Below are 19,616 nucleotides of genomic sequence, written 5' to 3' on the forward strand. Positions count from 1 at the left end.
GAATTGAATTTTACGTGTTAAAGTTTTTTCAATTTTTTCAATTCAAAAATCTATAAAAAAATTTCTATTGGTTCAAATTTTACGATATTTGCAGATTTAATGTAAAATTTTATGCTCTTTCCAATAAACTGAATATAATATTGTAGACAAGCGTTTTTTTATTCACCCTCTACCATTTTGAAATGTCTATTAAAATGAAAATAATTAATTTTCTCACCCAAGGTTTATATATCACAAATTGAAGATAAAAGATCAATAAATAAAATAATCTAATTTAAAACAAAAGTCAAAAGTTTAAAACCTTTTAAAAAAAAAAAACACGTTGATTTTTTTTTAAGTGGAACCTCATAATTTGAAAATATTGTCCGGTAGATATTAGACACTTACATCAATTTTTTCTATTTCATTCAATTTTTTTTTTTTTAGATATTTAAAAAAAAAAATCTTTGCATAAAGAAATAAAATATTTTAAATAAAAACTCATGTATTTCTATAAGAGAATAAAAAAATGTAAAATTTGTCGGGGGGGGTATAAAAGTAAATTTACTTATGAGTGAAATGTGATCATTTTTCAAGTATGGTGGTGACCCATATGACTACCTTTGTTGTTTACAGCAAACATGTCAGGAATATAAGGGGGAGATAAAGCCAATGTCAGAAATAATTAATTATGGCGGCTTTAGGCCTCCGTATTTGTCAACTGGAAGAAAGATAGACAAATCCGCTTTGTGAGCATCTGATATTAGAATTTAATATCGCGGTCTTTTCTTGCTTAAAAATTCTTTTATTTAAAAAGTACATGGAATATAAAATATAAATATGGACAAATTCTTATAAATGAGGAATGGAGGTACTCATTGATTAATCTTTTTTATAGGAAAGTGATTTTTTTTGAATTTATATATATTTTTTATATTTGGAGTAAATTAAAATTCGTTGAATTTCTTGAAATCTTTTTTAAAGAAAACCGATTAAAAAAAAATATTGCATATTTTTCTATTAAAACTTTTATTATTTTAAAATTTGGTCTTTGCTCCATTTATTGAAAAAAAATTAGGGTTTAAATTACATTTTTCAAGTAGTTATAAGTTTCGAAAGATAGTGAGTCAAATTATTCAAATTTTTATCACTCATTTTTAATGGCGACATCTGACACTGGTGTGCAAAAAAGAATTACCGGTTAAATTGTGAATTATAGAAATATTTAATGAAATTGGGTTTAGGAAATGTAAGACATTTTCGTTAAATTCAATCAAAACCTACCGATTCTTATATATAAAATTTATTAGGCCGATATAAAACCAGAAAAAGTTTTATTTTAATATTTTTTAATCATTTTATTTTCTTAGATTAAATGTATGACATTCGAGGCTTCAGATTGTAGCCACCATATTGTTTTTTAAATTTAGACTTTCATTAAATATTTTTTTAATAAAATCATTTAATTAAATGAAATATTTTAGTTATTTGGAAGCTTAACTCATTATTGTAAGAGAGGTAACTCTATTTTATTAAAAATTGGAAGAAAAAAAATGTCAGATTTGCCATTCACTTGTACAAATAGCCTCCAACCCTGTTGTCAAAAAAAGGGACACATTGAGTCGTCACCGGTATATATCCAGAAGTTTGTTTACATATAATTTATTTTAGGTTAACCACATTGTTTAACAAATAATTGGATTAAATGTGTTTTATTTTATAATTTAATATTTTTATTGTATAATTAAAAATTTTAAACCTTAAACAATAAAAATGAAGAATGAAAGACACAGGTTATTTGGTTAAGACGAGGGTTCGCCTTTTATTTGCAAAGGAAGCAAAAAATCGTATGATCTGCATGCTGGTTGTCTGGAAGGTAGCACGTTACCGGAGGCTAAGGTCTGGAGGTCTGGAACAGGTACTCTAGACATAGCATAGTTTAGGGTTGATTGCTGGGTCTGGAACAATCGTTTGGACATCAGGGCGATCCGGAACAGACGATGGACACTGAGAACTCAGAGGTCAGTGTTAAGGAAAGGACGACACTGAGAACGTAGGGTCAGTGTTAAAGAATGGATGACACTGACAGCGTATGGGTCAGTGTCAAGGAACGGACGACACTGGGAGCGAAGGGGTCAGTGTTAAGGAATGGATGGTCGGTAGGGAGCCAGGTGCAGGTGAGGTTACAGACCGAAGGAGCAAAATGCTAGCGAGGTTGCAGGTTGGAGGAGCGAGGTGCAGGCAAGGTTGCAGGCCAGAGGGGTGAGGTGCAGGCAAGGTTTGCAGGCTGGAGGAGCGAGGTGCAGGCAAGGTTGCAGGGCAGAGGAGCGAGGTGCAAGCAAGGTTGCAGGCTGGAGGAGTGAGGTGCAGGCGAGGTTGCCGGAAAGCTGCAGGAGGAGCTGGGAGGCACCAAGGGCTGGAAGGCTGCAGGAGTGAGCTGGAGGCGCTGGAGTGAGCTGGAGACACTAAGGGCTGGAAAGGATGCAGGAATGAGCAGGAAGTCACTGAAGTGAGCTGGAAGGCTGCAGGAGTGAACAGGAAATTGCTGGAAACTGGAAGTGAAGTTCGCTGCTGGTGAGTCCCAGGAGCCAAGCAGCATTAGTGAAAAAATTTATTAGCCCTGATAAGTGCTGTTTGCTGCTGAGATGGCTGCTGTCGCTGCTGGAATCCTTCGGCTGGTGGATTCGGTCGACATGACTGATAGCATAAGTCGTCGCTTTCGGAGCCTCCTCCTAATCCCCCAACCAGGTTTGGCGCCCGGCTAAAAACTCGCCGGTTGGGCCGAGGCTGGCTGTATTCATTTGACCAGTCTGATATTAGAGGCATCACTCCCAATAAGACAGACAAACGACTCCATTTAATTCCAGAACGAAATTTATGCAATCAAATGTAGCTTGGGAGTTTGTCGATTCCATTTAAATAAATTTCGTCTAAAAGGTAAAAAGTCAATTGCCTGAGTTATTGGCGTTTTGTTTGATATATTTGAATTTCGATGTGTGTAGATGATGAAAAGAAAGGGAAAGTGAATGTATTCACTGAACCTGGATATTTTCATATGCTAAGCTCGCATTTAGCCTATCGCATCCTTTATTTAAGGGAAGGGAAGGCAAAGAGACAACGGGGGTGGAGAAAGAAGGAAAAATGGAGGCAGTGATTTTGAAACTGTGACAACAGTGGTTTCAGCTAGATGGGTGTTTTTCATGAAAGATTGGTGAGGGGGGACCAGAGATTGGAGCTCAGCGAGCATGACCATGGAAAATAACGATAAAACAAAGACAGGCTCGCAAAGTCTCTTCTGTGGGAGAGAGGTTGCAGGGAAGAGAAAAGGGCATCCACCAGTAAGCTAAAAGTCTATTTTGTACTCTGTCAAGGCAGGATAGGCTGTTTTTAGCAGCTTCTGCCAAGATGTGGCAGCAGTACTCCATCCTTGGACGTACTTGGCTTTTATATAGATAGAGAATTGCATCAGTAGTGAGATATCTACTGGAGCGGTAGAAGGATCCCACCATTTTTCCAGCAACCTTGGCAACAGATTTGATGTACGTGTTCCATTTCAGATCAGTAGTAAAGGTCAATCCCAGAAGCTTGTCAAAGCATGGAGCCTCCTCAAGACGAGAGCCATCCATTTCAATTGATGCCAAATGGGGGATCAGAGCGTCGACGATGTAAAGATAGAAGCTTGGTTTTAGATGCATTAAAAGTAACCAGCCATGTCTTCCCCCATTGTACCACATGCTCAAGATCAGAGGAGAGAGAATCAGAGAGAACTGTCATTTATGGCCTTTGATGTGTTGCCATAGATGCTCGTGTCATCAGCATAGACGTCAACGAATGATTTAAGTATGTGTTTTGGGAGATCATTGATGTAGATCAGGAAGAGAGTTGGGCTCAGGGTGGACCCTTGAGGGACACTACCTACCATTAATACTGTACTGTGAGCTTCTGATTTCTGCCCGTCAACCACTACTCTTATGAGCCTATCAAAGAGAAATGATTTAATAATTGAGAAAAGATTTCCAGTTATATCATAGCTGGAAATCTTGTGAAGTAGGCCTTTATACCATATCTTATCGAAGGCCTTTGATATGTCAAGAGCAATTGCCCTAGAAATGAAGCCTTTGTCGAGAGATTCACTAATCCTATGTTTTACAAATAAAAAAAGAAATAAAAAATGGAGTTTAAAAATGATTAAATGTGTTTTATTTTATAATTTAAATTTTTTATTGTATAATTTAAAAGTTAAAACTCTGAACAATGCAAATGAGATTTTGGTTTGATTTGAAATTTTATATTGTTGTCGGATGCATATGATGATGAGCGGAAACACTTCTTTGTTGTTTTTGCGTCGCCATAAGAATTCAATATTTAACTAAGTTAAATATAAAGATGAAGTTAAATTAACTTCATCTTTCATTATTTTGTTTTTCGAGAACAAAACCAATATTTTATTTATAGTGTTCAATGTTTTTATTTTTAAATTATAAAAGAAAACACATTTAATCAATTTAAAACTTCATCTTGCATTATTTCTCTTTTTTTTATTTGTTAAAAAGCATAGTCAATTTTAATTCAATTTTAATCAAATTTTAATCACAGGATTACATTTTAAATAATCACAAAATATAATCACACTTCTGTTTATGATATATACACCGGTGTCGACCCAACGTGTCCCTTTTTTTTTTCTTTTTTTTTTATAACAGTTTCGAGACTATTTGTTCAACTAAACGGCAAATCTGCCCAAAACATTTCAACTACATTAACAACTGCATTAACAAGATTTTTTTTTAAACATTAATAACAACAAAAAAAGTAAAATGTAACCATATTGTAATTTTTCTTAAACAAGACATTCGAGTAAGAAAAAAATTTTTTGAACTAAAATAAAATAGAGTTACCTCCCTTAGAACAATAGGTTTAAATCCTGAATAACCAATATTTTTATCATTAAAAGAAAAACATTTAAACACTGACTTCGAGTCAACACTTATTTCATTATGCCAAAATAATAATAATTTTATCCTTAATATTCACCAAATAACTCGGTCCTTGTTTCGATACAATTTATTTAAATTTCCTCCTTTTTAATTTTCTGCGAGTCTACTTTTCCCATTGCCATCTTGAATTTTTGTTGCCTTCCATCGTCAGATTTTGATGAATACACCTTAGAATCGTTTCCTTCTTGAAAGCCGATAACTTATACGAAGGAAGATTTGTTAAAGAAAACGTAAGCATTACTTCAATTTAATTATTTCAATTTAGTTTTTTTCGTACGAAACTATATATTTCCATTTGTTTCAACACGGATGTCCAAAATGAACCAACGTTCAAATTTTGTATGTAAACAAAGACCTACCCCTCTTCCGCCTTTAGACTATCACAAACAAATCAAGAAATTATGAAATTTTAATGGAATTTTCAGTATTGATAGAAAAGTAGGTAAATTATATAGTTAAATTCAATATACCCCCTCACCCCCATCCGTTGTTAACAAAAGAAAATGTTACTTACTTTCAATGGCCTCTGGTTTGGGGAGACAAATGCAAAAGCGCCTTCCCGTTTGTGATTGTTTTTTTTGTTTTTTTTATATTAATGAGTAATCACGTGACCTTGGATCATGCTATAAAACGGCATATTTTTCACAAATTAGAGATCGTTTTCTCTTTTTATACTTGGTTCCTACCGTCAAGGTAGTTATTCGTTCGGTGTGTCAGAATTTTTGACACCCCTAACACAAAACTGCGAATAAAATATAAAAAAAAACTCGTAATTTCTCTTTTTAAAGTGGGTTGTTTATTTTCTTTATGGAATATACCTCCAAAATAAACTATTAAAGTTATTTAAAAAATTATAGAAATGTTAGTTTTATTTAAAAAAAACAAACAAAAAAAAACAGTGCTTACAAAGTGCCTGCGCGCGTTCATGTAGTCTTGTTCTTTTACGCAATGAAATCAATTGAATTTTACGAGTTAAAGTTTTTTCAATTTTTAAACTTAAAAAATCTCTCAAAATTTTTCTAATGGTTCAATTTTTACGATATGTTCAGGTTCAATGTGAAATTTTATGTTCTTTCCAATAAACCGAATATAATATTCTAGACAAACGTTTTTTAACCCCCCCCCATTTTTAAATGTCTATTAAAATGAAAATAACTAATTTTCTCACCTCAAATTTATATACCACAAATTGAAGATAAAAGATCAATAAATAAAATAAGCTAATTTAAAACAACAACAAAAAAAGATCAGTTATTTTCAAATTTACCTGTAAAGTTCAAAGTTTAAAAGCTTTTTTTTTTTTAAATACGTTTGTTTTTTTTTGTTTTCTTTTTAAGTGAAACCTTATAATCTTGTTTTATTGTGCAGAAAATTTCGTAAAATTACGATAATTTTTTCTATTTCATTCAATGTTTTTTTTTGTTTTGTTTTTTTTTTAGATATTAAAAAAAAAATCACTCCATAAAGGGGAAATAAAATATATTAAATCAAAAACTCATGTATTTCTTTGAGAAAAGAAGAAAAAAAAAATCAAAAATTCCTTGAGTGTTTTTTTTTTTTTTTTTAAGGCAAAAACTGATTAGGAAAATGTGATTAGTTTCACCCATGGTGACACATATTTCTTCATGCACAAGGCTAGACGGCTAACGTGAATGTGTTGTTTTTACGTCCTTCTATCTATCCATATTTCAAAACAGGAAGAAGCACCAATTTGGTGCTTCGCTAACACAGTAACAATGCTTATGTAATGGTGGTCCTTTCAATAGTTGTTTAAAAAAATTCTTTTATTTAAAAAATACATGGAATATAGAATGTAAATATGGACAAATTCTCATAAATGAAGAATGGAATCATCTATTGATTAGTATTTTATATAGGTAAGTGATTTTTTTTGAATTTACATATATTTATTATTTTAAGATTACGTTAAAATTCGTTAAATTTTGTGAAATCTTTCTAAAAGAAAACCTATTTAAAAAAAATATATTTTTCAATTTTATTATTTTAAAGTTTGGTCTTTGCTCCTTTTATTGAAAAAATTTAGGGTTTAAATTATATTATTCATATTGTTATAATCTTCGAAAGATAAGGAGTCTATTTAATCACTCTTTTTTTTTTAATGAGGAATTCTGACACTCATAGTTATTCGTTTCTATTTCAATTTAATTGTGGCATTTACTAACATTTATTATTAAGCCTAATATTAGGTTGGTGCAAAAATAGTCGTTTTTTTGATCTGAAGTTGAGCGTTAAAAAAAACGCCATTGTTTTTGTGCCAACTTAGGTCGCAACCTTTAAATTTAGACCTAAGTCCTTTAGTTATACTTTTTGTAGCATCCTAGCAAAGATCTGCTACATCAGCTAAAAAATTAAAATCCTTTCAAGTTTTTTTTGTTGTTTTTTTGTTTGTTTTTACAAGTGTTTTTTCAATAGAAAAAAAATTAGATTTTTTTTTCATAAAATATATTTTATTTTTACTTGTAAAATATTTTAAATAAACAAATGAACACAAATATATTCTAAAGTAGTTTACAAAAAGAAATAGTGTTTATTTGAACTGTTATAATAAAATATATTTATGAAACGAGATTCACTAGTCCCTTTCATGGCCCTGAATTTAACTTTACAAAGACTTCAGCTACCTTTTACACGATTTGTGTGAAAACTAAGGTAATTTGGATCAGTGGGCATTTGTTACACAATCCTTGGGAACTGTCTCAGAAATAGGTCTATAAGCAGGGCTCTATAGACAAATTTATCTTCAGTTGACCTTTGACCACTAAATATTTTCATTTTCTAGCCAAATAGAAGTTACTAGCCAAACCCACATGATTTTTAGAATATGACATCTTCGTTCTGTGACGAGTATGTACATCATAAAGATTTTTCTGTATTTTTAAAAAAGTGTAATTCTAAATATACAACAAATTTTATGTTGATACGTGAAGGTATAAACATTCTAATTTTTTCAGATGTTTTTTTATAAACAGCCTTCGTTAAACAAATAAAAAGAGTACATTGTTCTATTAAACTTTTATTGTTTAAATAATTTAACTTTGTTTATTTTATTAAAAAAAGTTGAAAAGTTTCACTCAGTCAGTGAAAGAAATACAATCACCAAAAGATAAGCGTTTCATTAATATTAATCGTCACTTTGAAAAATCACTAGCAAATGTGACTTTTTCACTTGCATTGTAGAGGCCTGATAAGTGAGGTTTGTTGATCCTGATGTATGAGAAAATAAAAAAGAGGATTGCTTATGTGGTGGCGTCAGTTTTGGGGGCAGAATTCCAATCTGAGTGTTTAAGAGGACAAATCTTATATAGACTTGGAGGAGTAGTGGGAGGCACAAATCTTTTGTTATAAAAGGAATGTATCTCTGACTAGTAGCTAGTTGTGTTCATGAAGTACTGGCGAATAGTTGGCACAACCTTTGTTACTCCTTCCTCTCCGTGTTACCTTACTTTGTTACTCAACTCCAGTGTGGGGGGAGGTCGCATAGGACTTCCTTTACAACCTTTGAAGCTTATGCAATCACTTGGTAATCACTTTTACCCTCAGAATAATTTTCTTTTTTCACACAGATGATCTGGAAAACTGGTCAGGAACATGACAGTCTGTGTCAGGGAATGAGATATAAAAGAGCTATGCATCTGATGAACTAGAGAAACAAAGCCAGTTACTCTGGTGGACATTAAACTCCGCAAATACATGTAATTAGGTGCTAGTATCTTGAGAGAGTGCTGCATCTATGCTATCAGTGATTAGAGGACAGTCCTAGGTAGAGAAAATAGAAGTAAATAATGCTATGTTACAAGTTTAGTTTAAAGCACATGGAGGCCTGGTCATCTGATTCTAGTTTGGATTCTCTAGTTAAGGGAAGAGTATTACGGATATAAACTCCAAGTACGTGCATGTATCTGTCTTTAAGGCAAAGTGGGAGATAGCCAGACATGTTAGTGGTTAGAGGGGATGAAGCAGTGGAGGTTAGTTTCACTTAGCATTAAGATATTCAGGGAGTATGCTAGGAGAAATGATTCTACATTATCCAAATTATTTTTAAGTCCACAAATATTTGAATGTGAGCCTCAAGGGAAGAGGAAAATTGATTTGTTTGAGTATGCATCTACTTTGATTGTATATTATGTCTGAGTTGTCATTTTATTTGATGGTTTCAGTTTTACAGTGAGAGGTGTTGGGCAGAGTGGATGTGCATGATACAAAAAATGCAACAGAAGTAGACCGTCAGCTGACTCTTTATCCACAGGAATGTGGCCTCAAGAAAGCCTACTGGAGATGAGTGCAGGGTCCCTTTCCATGTGCAACATGGCACTACAATCATCCCGATATTATACAACTGTTGATAGAGCAACTACTCTAAGTGCTAACAAATAGATAGGGCTCTTGTACGGGCAATCGGAGTTCAGCAGTCAGACAAACTGTCAAACTGGTATCCTCAAACCTGTCAGACAAGAGTGGTTCAGTTTGATCATGTGGACATATGTGGAAATCAAGCACCCAATATTCTGTTTTAAGGAAAGGAAATGAGATGACATTCAGTTCCCTAGTCAGGAAACAGGGTCGAATATGTACTGCCTCTGCTGAGTCCATGTGATTTCTAAATATATACACATCTAGTATTGCTGTTCGGTCTTTAAACCTAAATCACCTGAAGTGCCATGTTTTATAGCAACATTCAGAACATGTGGCTTCTCTCTGGATCTGCAGAAAAAAAGGCATCAGTAACTAAGAAAGAAGTAAATCTTTCCTGTCAGAATACCTTCATAATCACTCAAAATATAACGTACATTCCTTGGATACAACAAAATATCTCAGCAAGACATTAAAAGTCCGCTATGCAAACTTTCTTATAGGAGTGACATTGTAATTGCTTTTACTTAAGTTCCTAAAGTGAATATTAACAAGAAATGGAGAATCAATAGCCTATCCCATACAACTTTAGATCTTTGCAATGTTAATGAGACCATCTTTGACCAGATCACTGATATTCACCTGGAATGTTAATTTAATGTCTCTGTAAAGGAATAAGTATAATTTAATTGGCAACCTTTTCACCACATCGTTTATATGTTTAGCTTATCATTTTTAAAGATGCATAATGACCCAATATATTCATAACTGTATTTGCTTCCTTGAGAATATCCCCTTACATCCTCTATTATTATCATATTATTATAAATGGACCAACATAGAAGCATCAGAAAGCATATCTGTTAAAATAGATTATTGTTATAGAATACATCATATGACACAAATATTTCTAAATATTTTTTAAGCTTATGCATTTAATAATAATTTTTAGTTAATGAATGGTATACATTTGTGAAGTTGTATTCAATTATATTCGTCATGTGCTATATCTTTATTGGAAAGCAGAGCAAGTTTTCCCAGATGCATTATTTTGTAAAAATGTCTGACATTTATTATGACTCTTATTTTCACATGTTCTGATGAGGTTCTCTACATTCAAATCTAGTTGAACAGTAATAATGAAGCATGTTAAGTAAGATGTCCAGAGAAAAACCATTGATCCCTATTGACATGAATAGATCATTAATGACTTTTTAAATAAAGACTTAATTGTCTTGCATGCAATTTGAATAAATAGATCATCCTTTTTTTATTAAGTTCAACTTTTCACTCATATTCAAGCATTCAGTTATAATTATAAGGTTTGCTTTGAAGCTGATTTTGTGAGTGTCAATCGGTTTAGTGTAACATATGCCATTACTGTATGCACATTATTATGAAGGAAACTATATCACAAGTGATCACAAGTCAAATACCAACTTTTTATATAAAGACTCAATTGCCTTGCATGCAATTTGAATTCAATTTTGAATACAACTTTGGTATAGTTGATGATTTATAAAAACATACGCTTTTCCAACATATAAGATTCCAGTGATGGTTTTGCACCCTGTGAAGGCATCTGGAAACAACAAACCAGTATAAATATGATTTATAAGTAAAGCTTTCAATATATTTTGTACATATATTAATTCCTTTGTCATATTGAAACAATTCACTTATGAAATTTCTCTCTTTGAAAGTTCATTTGCCTCATCTAAATCTAACTAGTGAAAGCAATTAGAACCTTTGAAATAAGAGTTATATCAATATGTCTGTTTTTTAGCAACCTTGACGATTTTTAGTGAGATTACTTTACTGTCACATTTGTGTGAATATAATAATATAACCTTTCTATTTTGACCACTGGAGAAATTTTCATACACATTGACATCAGCATGAGTCCTTATAATGCAAGTTTCATCAGTGCGTTTTTATCCCAAAATATTGCATTGCATATTTGTAAAATAAGGATATAAGTAAAGACATTGTCCACATAGCTCTTTTGTGTCTCAATATTCCACCACCACTTGTGAATCGTCTTGTATTATTGAGTGTTCTTATAAGCCTCAGTCCAATGATAAATTCAAAATCTTGACTTGCACCAAACTTATGGCGTTTTTGCATAAACTGAAAAACCTTTGAGCTTTTATCTTCCAAATGGTTCATCTTCTGAAGATAGACTTTAAGTATTTTTGATCACCTGCATGAGTAACCAATCTGATTCAGCATCATAATATAATTAAGTTCCTTTGAAAGGCTTCCAAATTCTGCCTCATTATTAATTTGAGAATATCTTCTCAGAGACATAGGTTCAACAATAGATCTTATATAGTGTGTTACACCGTTATTCTTAATATAATATTTACTATAGCATTTCATCCAAAGATTGTATCTAAGGTTTCTGAATCCATTTCCTGCTGTCAATGTATCAAACAGCAGATTCGTTAAGATATTGAAGCTGCCATGACATGACACTCTTTAACATATTACAATCTTCAACTTGAGTTATTATTCACAAAGATAGATTTGTGCATTTTATATTATCTAAAATAATTGCTTAATCTCTTATTAATTTTTATTCCAAAATATGTTAGATCTCATTGATTAAAGATTTGTGAAATTTTACTTAAAAGTGAATTTATTAACTCTTATTGCAACAATTATATTTTGAATTTAACTAATTTACTGTATGAATGAAATTTTTTGTCTTGATATATGAAGCGTCAATATTTGGCTCATTTGAAAAATAAATATATTTGTACTTGCTCAACGTCTAAATTTTATAAATGAATTGGTAAAAAATGTTAATATAATTATTTAAAATGAATCTCATAACATGTACTTTATATTTTCAGAATCTGCAGTAAACAAAACAAAAATAGAAATCATTACTGGATCATCATTTCCTGCTGACTTCTGATGTGAAAATGTATTCAGAAAAAATATTTGGAAGTTTCTAAATCTGAGCAAAAAAGAACTAATATTCTTATGAACGGTATGAATTTTGATTTTATGAAGTCAAATTTGGTAAAATTATATTGGCAAAACTATTTTCTTGTCATTTGTATTTCTTATTGTTCTACGCTAATTTAGTAGCGTACAAGCTGGAATGCCTGTTAAAAGTGTGACACACAAAGGATTCTTAACTAAATACAAAAGTTCATACACTTAATTGCAAAGAATACAAAAACATCCTGCTCTGAAGATTGTGAAATTATAGAAAAATTCTGGAGAGAGCAAATTATGAGAACTCTGTTCTGTCATGATCATCTATAATTTACATCTCATTAATATAAAGTTTAAACATATTGAAATCTAAAAATATATAAATGATCCCTTCAAAATGATTTGCTTAGGATGTTTAAAGATCTAACTACTGTTAAAACAGGTAAAATACTTTTTCTAAAACATTTTTAAAAAGTAAGAAATTGAAGTTTCATACTTTCTTTTGGCTAGAATAAAATATGGAAAACTACACAGAAAGAAATTGTCCTCAGGAAATATATGATATTCCGACTTCAGTGATAAAATTTAAATCTGATGCTAATGATAGGCCATATTCTTGCGACAGATCTGATTCTTCCATTTTAAATAACAACAAAAATCAACAGATAACAGAAGCAAGAAAAAAAGATAAACCATATGGCTGTGAAGTATGTCCATCTTCTTTTTCTTCCAAGTCACATTTGTTGCGACATGTGAGAATACATACTGGAGAGAAACCATTCTCTTGTGAAGTATGTGGTTCTAGTTTTTCCACCAAATCCAATTTATTGCAGCATACACGAACACATACAGGTGAGAAGCCATATTCTTGTGAAATATGTGATTCTTATTTTCCTGAGAAAACGCGTTTACGACGGCATATGAGAATACATACGGGAGAGAAACCATATTCTTGTGAAGAATGTGGTTCTGCTTTCGGTGATAATACAAGCTTACTGAAGCATACACGAATCCACACTGGTGAGAAACCATATTCTTGTGATGTATGTGATTCTGCTTTTTCTGACAGGACAAGTTTATTGCAGCATATGCGAACACATACTGGCGAGAAACCATATTCTTGTGAAATATGTGGAACTGCTTTTGCACAGAAATCCACCATGTTGCAACACATGCAAACGCATTCAAATGAAAAACCATACTCTTGTGATATATGTGGTTCTTTGCTTTCTTACAAGGCAAGTCTACAGCGGCATATGCGAACACATACTGGAGAGAAACCATATTCTTGTGAAGTGTGTGGCACTTCTTTTACACGCAAAGCAACTATGCTGCAGCATATGCTAACACATACTGGGGATAAACCACATTTTAGTAAAATCTCTGTCTCTCCTATTACACAGAAATGAATTCCATTGATTAATATATTAAAATACACCAAAGATTAAGTATAATCTGGTTGTACTTTTTCTTAAATGTCACATATGCACAAATATACATAAAATGAACAAAAAGATTTTGAAAACCTACTAGATACCACCAGTGACTGTCTTTGTACGGGCATATTTCTGGGCATGAGGATACTTTCCCATATAAAAAACTCTGACAAAGTAATCATGTAAAAAAAACAAAACAAATTATTCAAGGCTCAAATATGGTCCCTTTAACATGGCTAGACACTCATACGAGGAAAGTAATGGCAAGCTTTCTAGTCATGTTGATCATACACACATACAACTCTATCCTTATCCCAGATTTCTGTAAAATCAAGTAAATATGAAAATATAGCATCAGAGATTAAGTATAATTTCATTGAGTATGTGGTTGTACTTTTTCTAAAACATCATATTTGATGCAACATACACACAAAGATATATAAAATAAGCAAAGAGATTTTGAAAACCTACTAAACACCAACATTGACTATTTCAGGACATGAGGATACTTTCCATTAGAAGCAAATTTTTACAAATTAAATGAGAAATAGAAAATTATTAAAGACTCACATATGTTCCCTTTGGCATGGCTAGACACTCCTATAAGGAAAGTAATGGAAAGCTTTCTAGTCATGTTACACACATAACAACACTACACTTATCCCGAATATTTGTAAAATGAAGTAACTATAAAGAATATAGCATAATTATGTGATATAGTGGGGAAAAAAATGTTTTCCACTGTTTAACTTTGGTAAGTTTTAAAAGTATGGAAGATTCTTAAATAAATTTATGTTAGTCTCTGATAAATGAATTATAAGATATTCTCGTGCAGATTTTCAAAATTCAAAATCTGTAAAAGAACCATCATAAAAATATGATGTAATAATGAATGTTATAGAACGTATTGATATAAAAATAGCTTTTAAACTGTTTGGAAATAAACGAAGTTATATTACTGTTTATTTCACTTGGTTTCAATTGTATTTCTTGTCTTGTTTTAATTCTTGGCAACCATTATTGTTTTGTTTTCTTGCAGGAACATTTGAACTGCTTTAGAATTCTAATGCATACAAAGAACTATTTCAAAATAAAAGTAAACATTTGAAAATCTTTATTCAAAGTAAAACTTTTTAAAAAATTAGAAAGCAACAATGAAGAGATTTCTAGTCAATATTATTTTATGAATAAGAAATTGTAACAAATATTAGTGTTTATAATTTGACATAAAAATATGATTCTATATATTATCAAAAATAAATTAGAAAGTTGTATCAGGATAAATAAAGCGTTAATCTTCAAATCATCATATTTATCTGTTTGTACCAACTACTGCGATCTCAAACAATAAACGTGATTCAGTGATAAGTCCTTTTGAGTTTGTATTACTGTACACATACATTCGAAAAAGTTGTCAAAAAACAAATAAATGTTATCAAAGACAAGATAAATTACTTTTCTACCTAACTGGATATGTTTTTAGTGTTTTTATTTAATGTAACATGTTTATTCAGCTCAAAAAACATAGTGTTTACCGATGTATTGGAAAATTTAAAATGGCGTCAGATTCTCTATTGAACACGGTAAGTTTGGGAAAATGAGTTAAAAATAAAAAATATATACAAAATACAGTTAAAAACCCACCGAATATATCAGTCTATGTCACGATAACACATATTGGGTGAGTTTCTAACAGTATTTTGTCTATTTTTTTTATTTATAACCCCTTTTCCCAAACTTACCATGTGAAAGAGAGAGTCGGGCGCCATTTGCAATTTTCCAATACATCGGTAAACACTGTATGTTTTTCGAGCTAAGTAAACATGTTACATTAAATAAAAACACTAGAAAATTATCCAGTTAGGTAGAAAAGTAACTTATCTTGCTTTTGATAACATTTATTTGTTATATATTTGTTTTTTGACACTAAGGCCATGGATAAAGTAAAGAGAGTGAGTAAGCACATGATAATTATAAAAACATAATTACTTGATGTCACAAATTAGCTTTTAGGTCCTACCCGCAAATCCTGTTATTTTGTCCATGTAGGATGGCAACTGTTCTATAGTATTTATTTTTATAATTTCTGTTAAAATAGCCTGGATATGAGATTGTAAACATGATAAAATAATTGGCTCAATTGGCTGCTGTGAGCAAGTTCATCCTCCTTCATCTTCATATGATGAAGTATTCCATACAAAGCATTTGGCTGAAAGTTAATAATCAAACTTTCATTGTAAGATTGCTTTAAAGAATGCGAGAATGAAGACAAACATTTGGTTAAATAAACTGTGTCTAGATGATTAATGGAATTAATGTACTTAATGATTTACAAATACAGAAACATAAAACGCATAAAATATGTCTCTAAATAAGAAACAATTCTTAAATGAATTATCGGCCTGAGCAATACTAACAAAATAGAGGAAAAACAAAAATTTGTCTTGCTTTTCTATCTTAAAAACAATGACAAAAAATATTAGTCTTACAAGCAAAGAACATGCAATATAAAATTGTCGAATATATCTCGAGACATTTTATTTTTGCATTACTTCCCCTTGTTTTCTAGACAGTGATAGATGATTTGGCATCCCTGACAAAACAGTTTTCAACAGACATTATTATTATTTATTAATATTTTATGTGAACAATTCTTACTTTTATTTTAAAAAAATGTGTAATGTTTATTTCTTTTAACTGTCAACTTTCTTTTTATGTGAAACATTCTCAAAAGTAAATAAACATATTTTTTACAAAAAAGTATCACCCTTACATGAAACTACTTATACTACTACTACTACTACTACTAATAATAATAATAATAATAATTCAGATAAATATTTTCAGTTAAAATATCTGTTGGAAGATATTTTGTTGGAATGCCAAATCAGCTACCACCGTCTAGAAAACAGGAAAGTAATGCAAGAAACGTCTTGAGATATATGCCATAATGCCAAATTGTCTCTTCAAAAACCTTTCTTTACAATGTTTTTTCTCTGCAGTTTTCTTTTAAATAGGTCGCTTCTGATTAAATTCTTTGCTTATCTAAAACTTTCAAAAGGTTAAATATTCTTGGTTTTTCTCTCCCAAGAACTTTAAATGGAGACACTATTTTTCATACTGTTTAATAGCTTAAATAAAATTATCAAAATCTCTCGACAAAAAAAGACTTCTCTGGACAAATAAAATTTAATGGAATTAACTCTTAAAAGGGAATGGGAATATTTAATTAAAAAATATACATATAATTTTAAAATGACTAATTTCTATGAATAATCTACTATTGGATTCAAAATTATGAGACTGAGCAGGAATGTCTGAACTATTTCTCAAACCTACAACAGCTTAGTATGATTAAATACAGAGATTAGGGAGAGACGATTACAGTTATCCCTTTGCTCATAGAAGCTACCAGAGGCTGCCAATTCAAAAGAAACAGACATTTTCTGCATAAATTGACTAGGGATAACACAATTTCAAAGGCTTTTCTAGTTCTACATCTCAAGCTATACAAACCAAACTTGGTAAATTTTTCCAAAGGATCTAAGCCTCTTACACTCGAAGATCCATCAAAAATCGCTATCAAGAAGAGATCTAAACTTTCAGTGTGGAAACCTCACATCACAAAATCTGTTCTCAGAAAATTTAAATTTGCTCCTAGGGTAGAATCCAAAAGCAAAATATTTGGGGCTATAGAAGCTCTAGCAATATTGCAGAAAGCAACGTTGATGCGCATCTTCAAAGAATCAATAAGGCATGTAAAGGCCATAATTCTTTAAGTTAATTCCAATGCAGGAGAGGTTAAAGGAGAAAATTTCAGTCTCAAATCAACACAATTCTGGAAAAATAGGGTCCAGCAGTATTTTTGTCATTGCCACAAAACATACAAGAGTATGTTCGACACTTAGACATCACAAATATCGGCCGAATTGAGGGATTAAAAATAATTATGGACAAGTTGGATGAGATGTATTTAAGGAATGAAAACACGATAGCATACATGTAATTCCAAGAATTTTACTCTTACAAAAAAGCTGCTGGAATAAACATAGACGACTTTTTGGTGCGTTGTGAATTCTTGTACTGGAAATTACATAAATATGGAATTTCTCTGCCGAAAGGAGTCCAAGCATTTTTTGTTTTAAATGGAGCGAATGTATCAGAAGAAAACGAAAATTAGTGAGGACAGCATGTGGAAGTTTAACTTATGCAGCAATGAAAGATACTTTAAAAAAAGTGTTTTCTAATATTTCTTCATTGGAATGCAAAACCGTTTCGTCTATCAAGGAAGAAATTGAAACTGTAAATTACAATCAGAACGGAACAAAAATTCTATCAAGAAAACAAAACAAATCCAACAGACAGACAAGGTAGGACATTGCGTTGTTTCAAATGTGGTTCTATTAGGCATTTTGCCAGAGACTGTACTAGTTTTAGTCCTTGAAATATTAACACTGTTGTGTATTCAAACCATGAACACTTCTCATTAATTAATTCCAAGTCCTGTTATTGAACACTAAATGATTCTAATAAAAATGTCCAATCTTGTAAAAGAGACACTGGGTATGGCAGTGTTGAATTCCATCTGTTCTAGAACTGTTACTGGAGAATTTTGGTTTAATGCGGTTTTTAGTACATTAAATGACTGAGATAAGCAGTTAGTGAGCACTTTTAAATCCAACAGGACATTTTGTTTTGGTGATGGAGAGGAAGTAAAGCTAATTAAAGCAGTTAAATTTCCGGTAACTATAGGAGGCATAAAAGGTGTCAGAGCATGCATAGAGGCTGACATTGTCAAAAATGATTTACCCTTGTTACTAAGTCATAAATCAATGAAAACTGCTGGCATGGTACTAGATTTTAAAAGTGACAGCTCTAAGATTTTAAACAGACATATAAAATTGAAAAAGACAACTTCTGGACATCATAGTCTTCCATTGACAAATATGATTTTGTAGGCTGAAAAGCCATCAAACTTTGTGTTACATTGTGAAGCTTTAAAAAATGTTCTAGAATGGAGAAAAGAACGAAGGCTGAGAAATTACATAAACAGTTTGCTCATGCACCAAAAGAGAAATTGGTATCATTGGTGAGAGGCAGTAGGGCCTTTAAGGTTAAGTAGTTTCTGGCTTTTATTAAGGATATCTGTGATTTGTGATCAGTTTGTTTAAGACCTCCTTAGAAGGTTTAGAAAACTCCCTCTTCGTCCAGTGGTGGGATTGGCTCTTGGAAATCGGTTTAATAACACTGTATGTATGAACTTAAAAGAATTCAGACATAAGCAATGTTGGATTTTACACCTAATTGGCACATCCACAAGGTACTTTGCTGCCAGGCTGATTAAAACCAAGAAAAGTGAAGAAATTATTTGCAATATATTTTTAATGTGGATAGCATATGTTGGAGTTCCTAAACGCTTCTTGAGTAAAAATGGGGGAGAATTAAATAATGATGATTACAGAGAGATGAATGAAAAATTGAATATTGAAACCTGCATTACAGCAGCTGAAAGTCCATTAAGTAATGGCACTGTGGAACGTCACAATCTAATATTGGTTGAAGCAATAGAAAAAAACATTGGAAGATGAGAAATGTGAACCAGAACGAGGGTCATGCAATAAGTAATGCTTCTGACCCACTTCCAGTTGTCTGATCTAGCTGAAATTTTTCATGTGCAATGATTTATATCTCTACGGATTATGAGGCAAATTACAGCTCTGAACTAATTGTGGTTTCTGTTTTACAGGTATTTGAATTGAGTCAGGTGTGAAATGGAGCCTGTTGAATGTCGAGCAGTGATCCGGTTTTTGTATTTGAAAGGACGCACACCACAGGAGACTTTTGATGAAATGAAAGAAACTCATGGTGATAATGCCCCATCATA

General features: G+C 31.7%; 1 long non-coding RNA gene across 1 annotated transcript; it reads left to right on the plus strand.

Annotated features, from left to right (window-relative positions):
• Positions 1 to 4,877: 4,877 nt before the first annotated feature.
• On the plus strand, positions 4,878 to 14,695 carry LOC145295867 (uncharacterized). Its single transcript, XR_013869898.1, has 2 exons — positions 4,878 to 5,206; positions 12,206 to 14,695. It is a non-coding gene; the product is annotated as an uncharacterized LOC145295867 (long non-coding RNA).
• The last annotated feature ends 4,921 nt before the right edge of the window (positions 14,696 to 19,616 follow it).

The sequence above is a fragment of the Euprymna scolopes genome, chromosome 16 (genome assembly GCF_053919585.1).
Source record: "Euprymna scolopes isolate OS-2025 chromosome 16, ASM5391958v1, whole genome shotgun sequence".
Lineage (NCBI taxonomy): Eukaryota > Metazoa > Mollusca > Cephalopoda > Sepiida > Sepiolidae > Euprymna > Euprymna scolopes.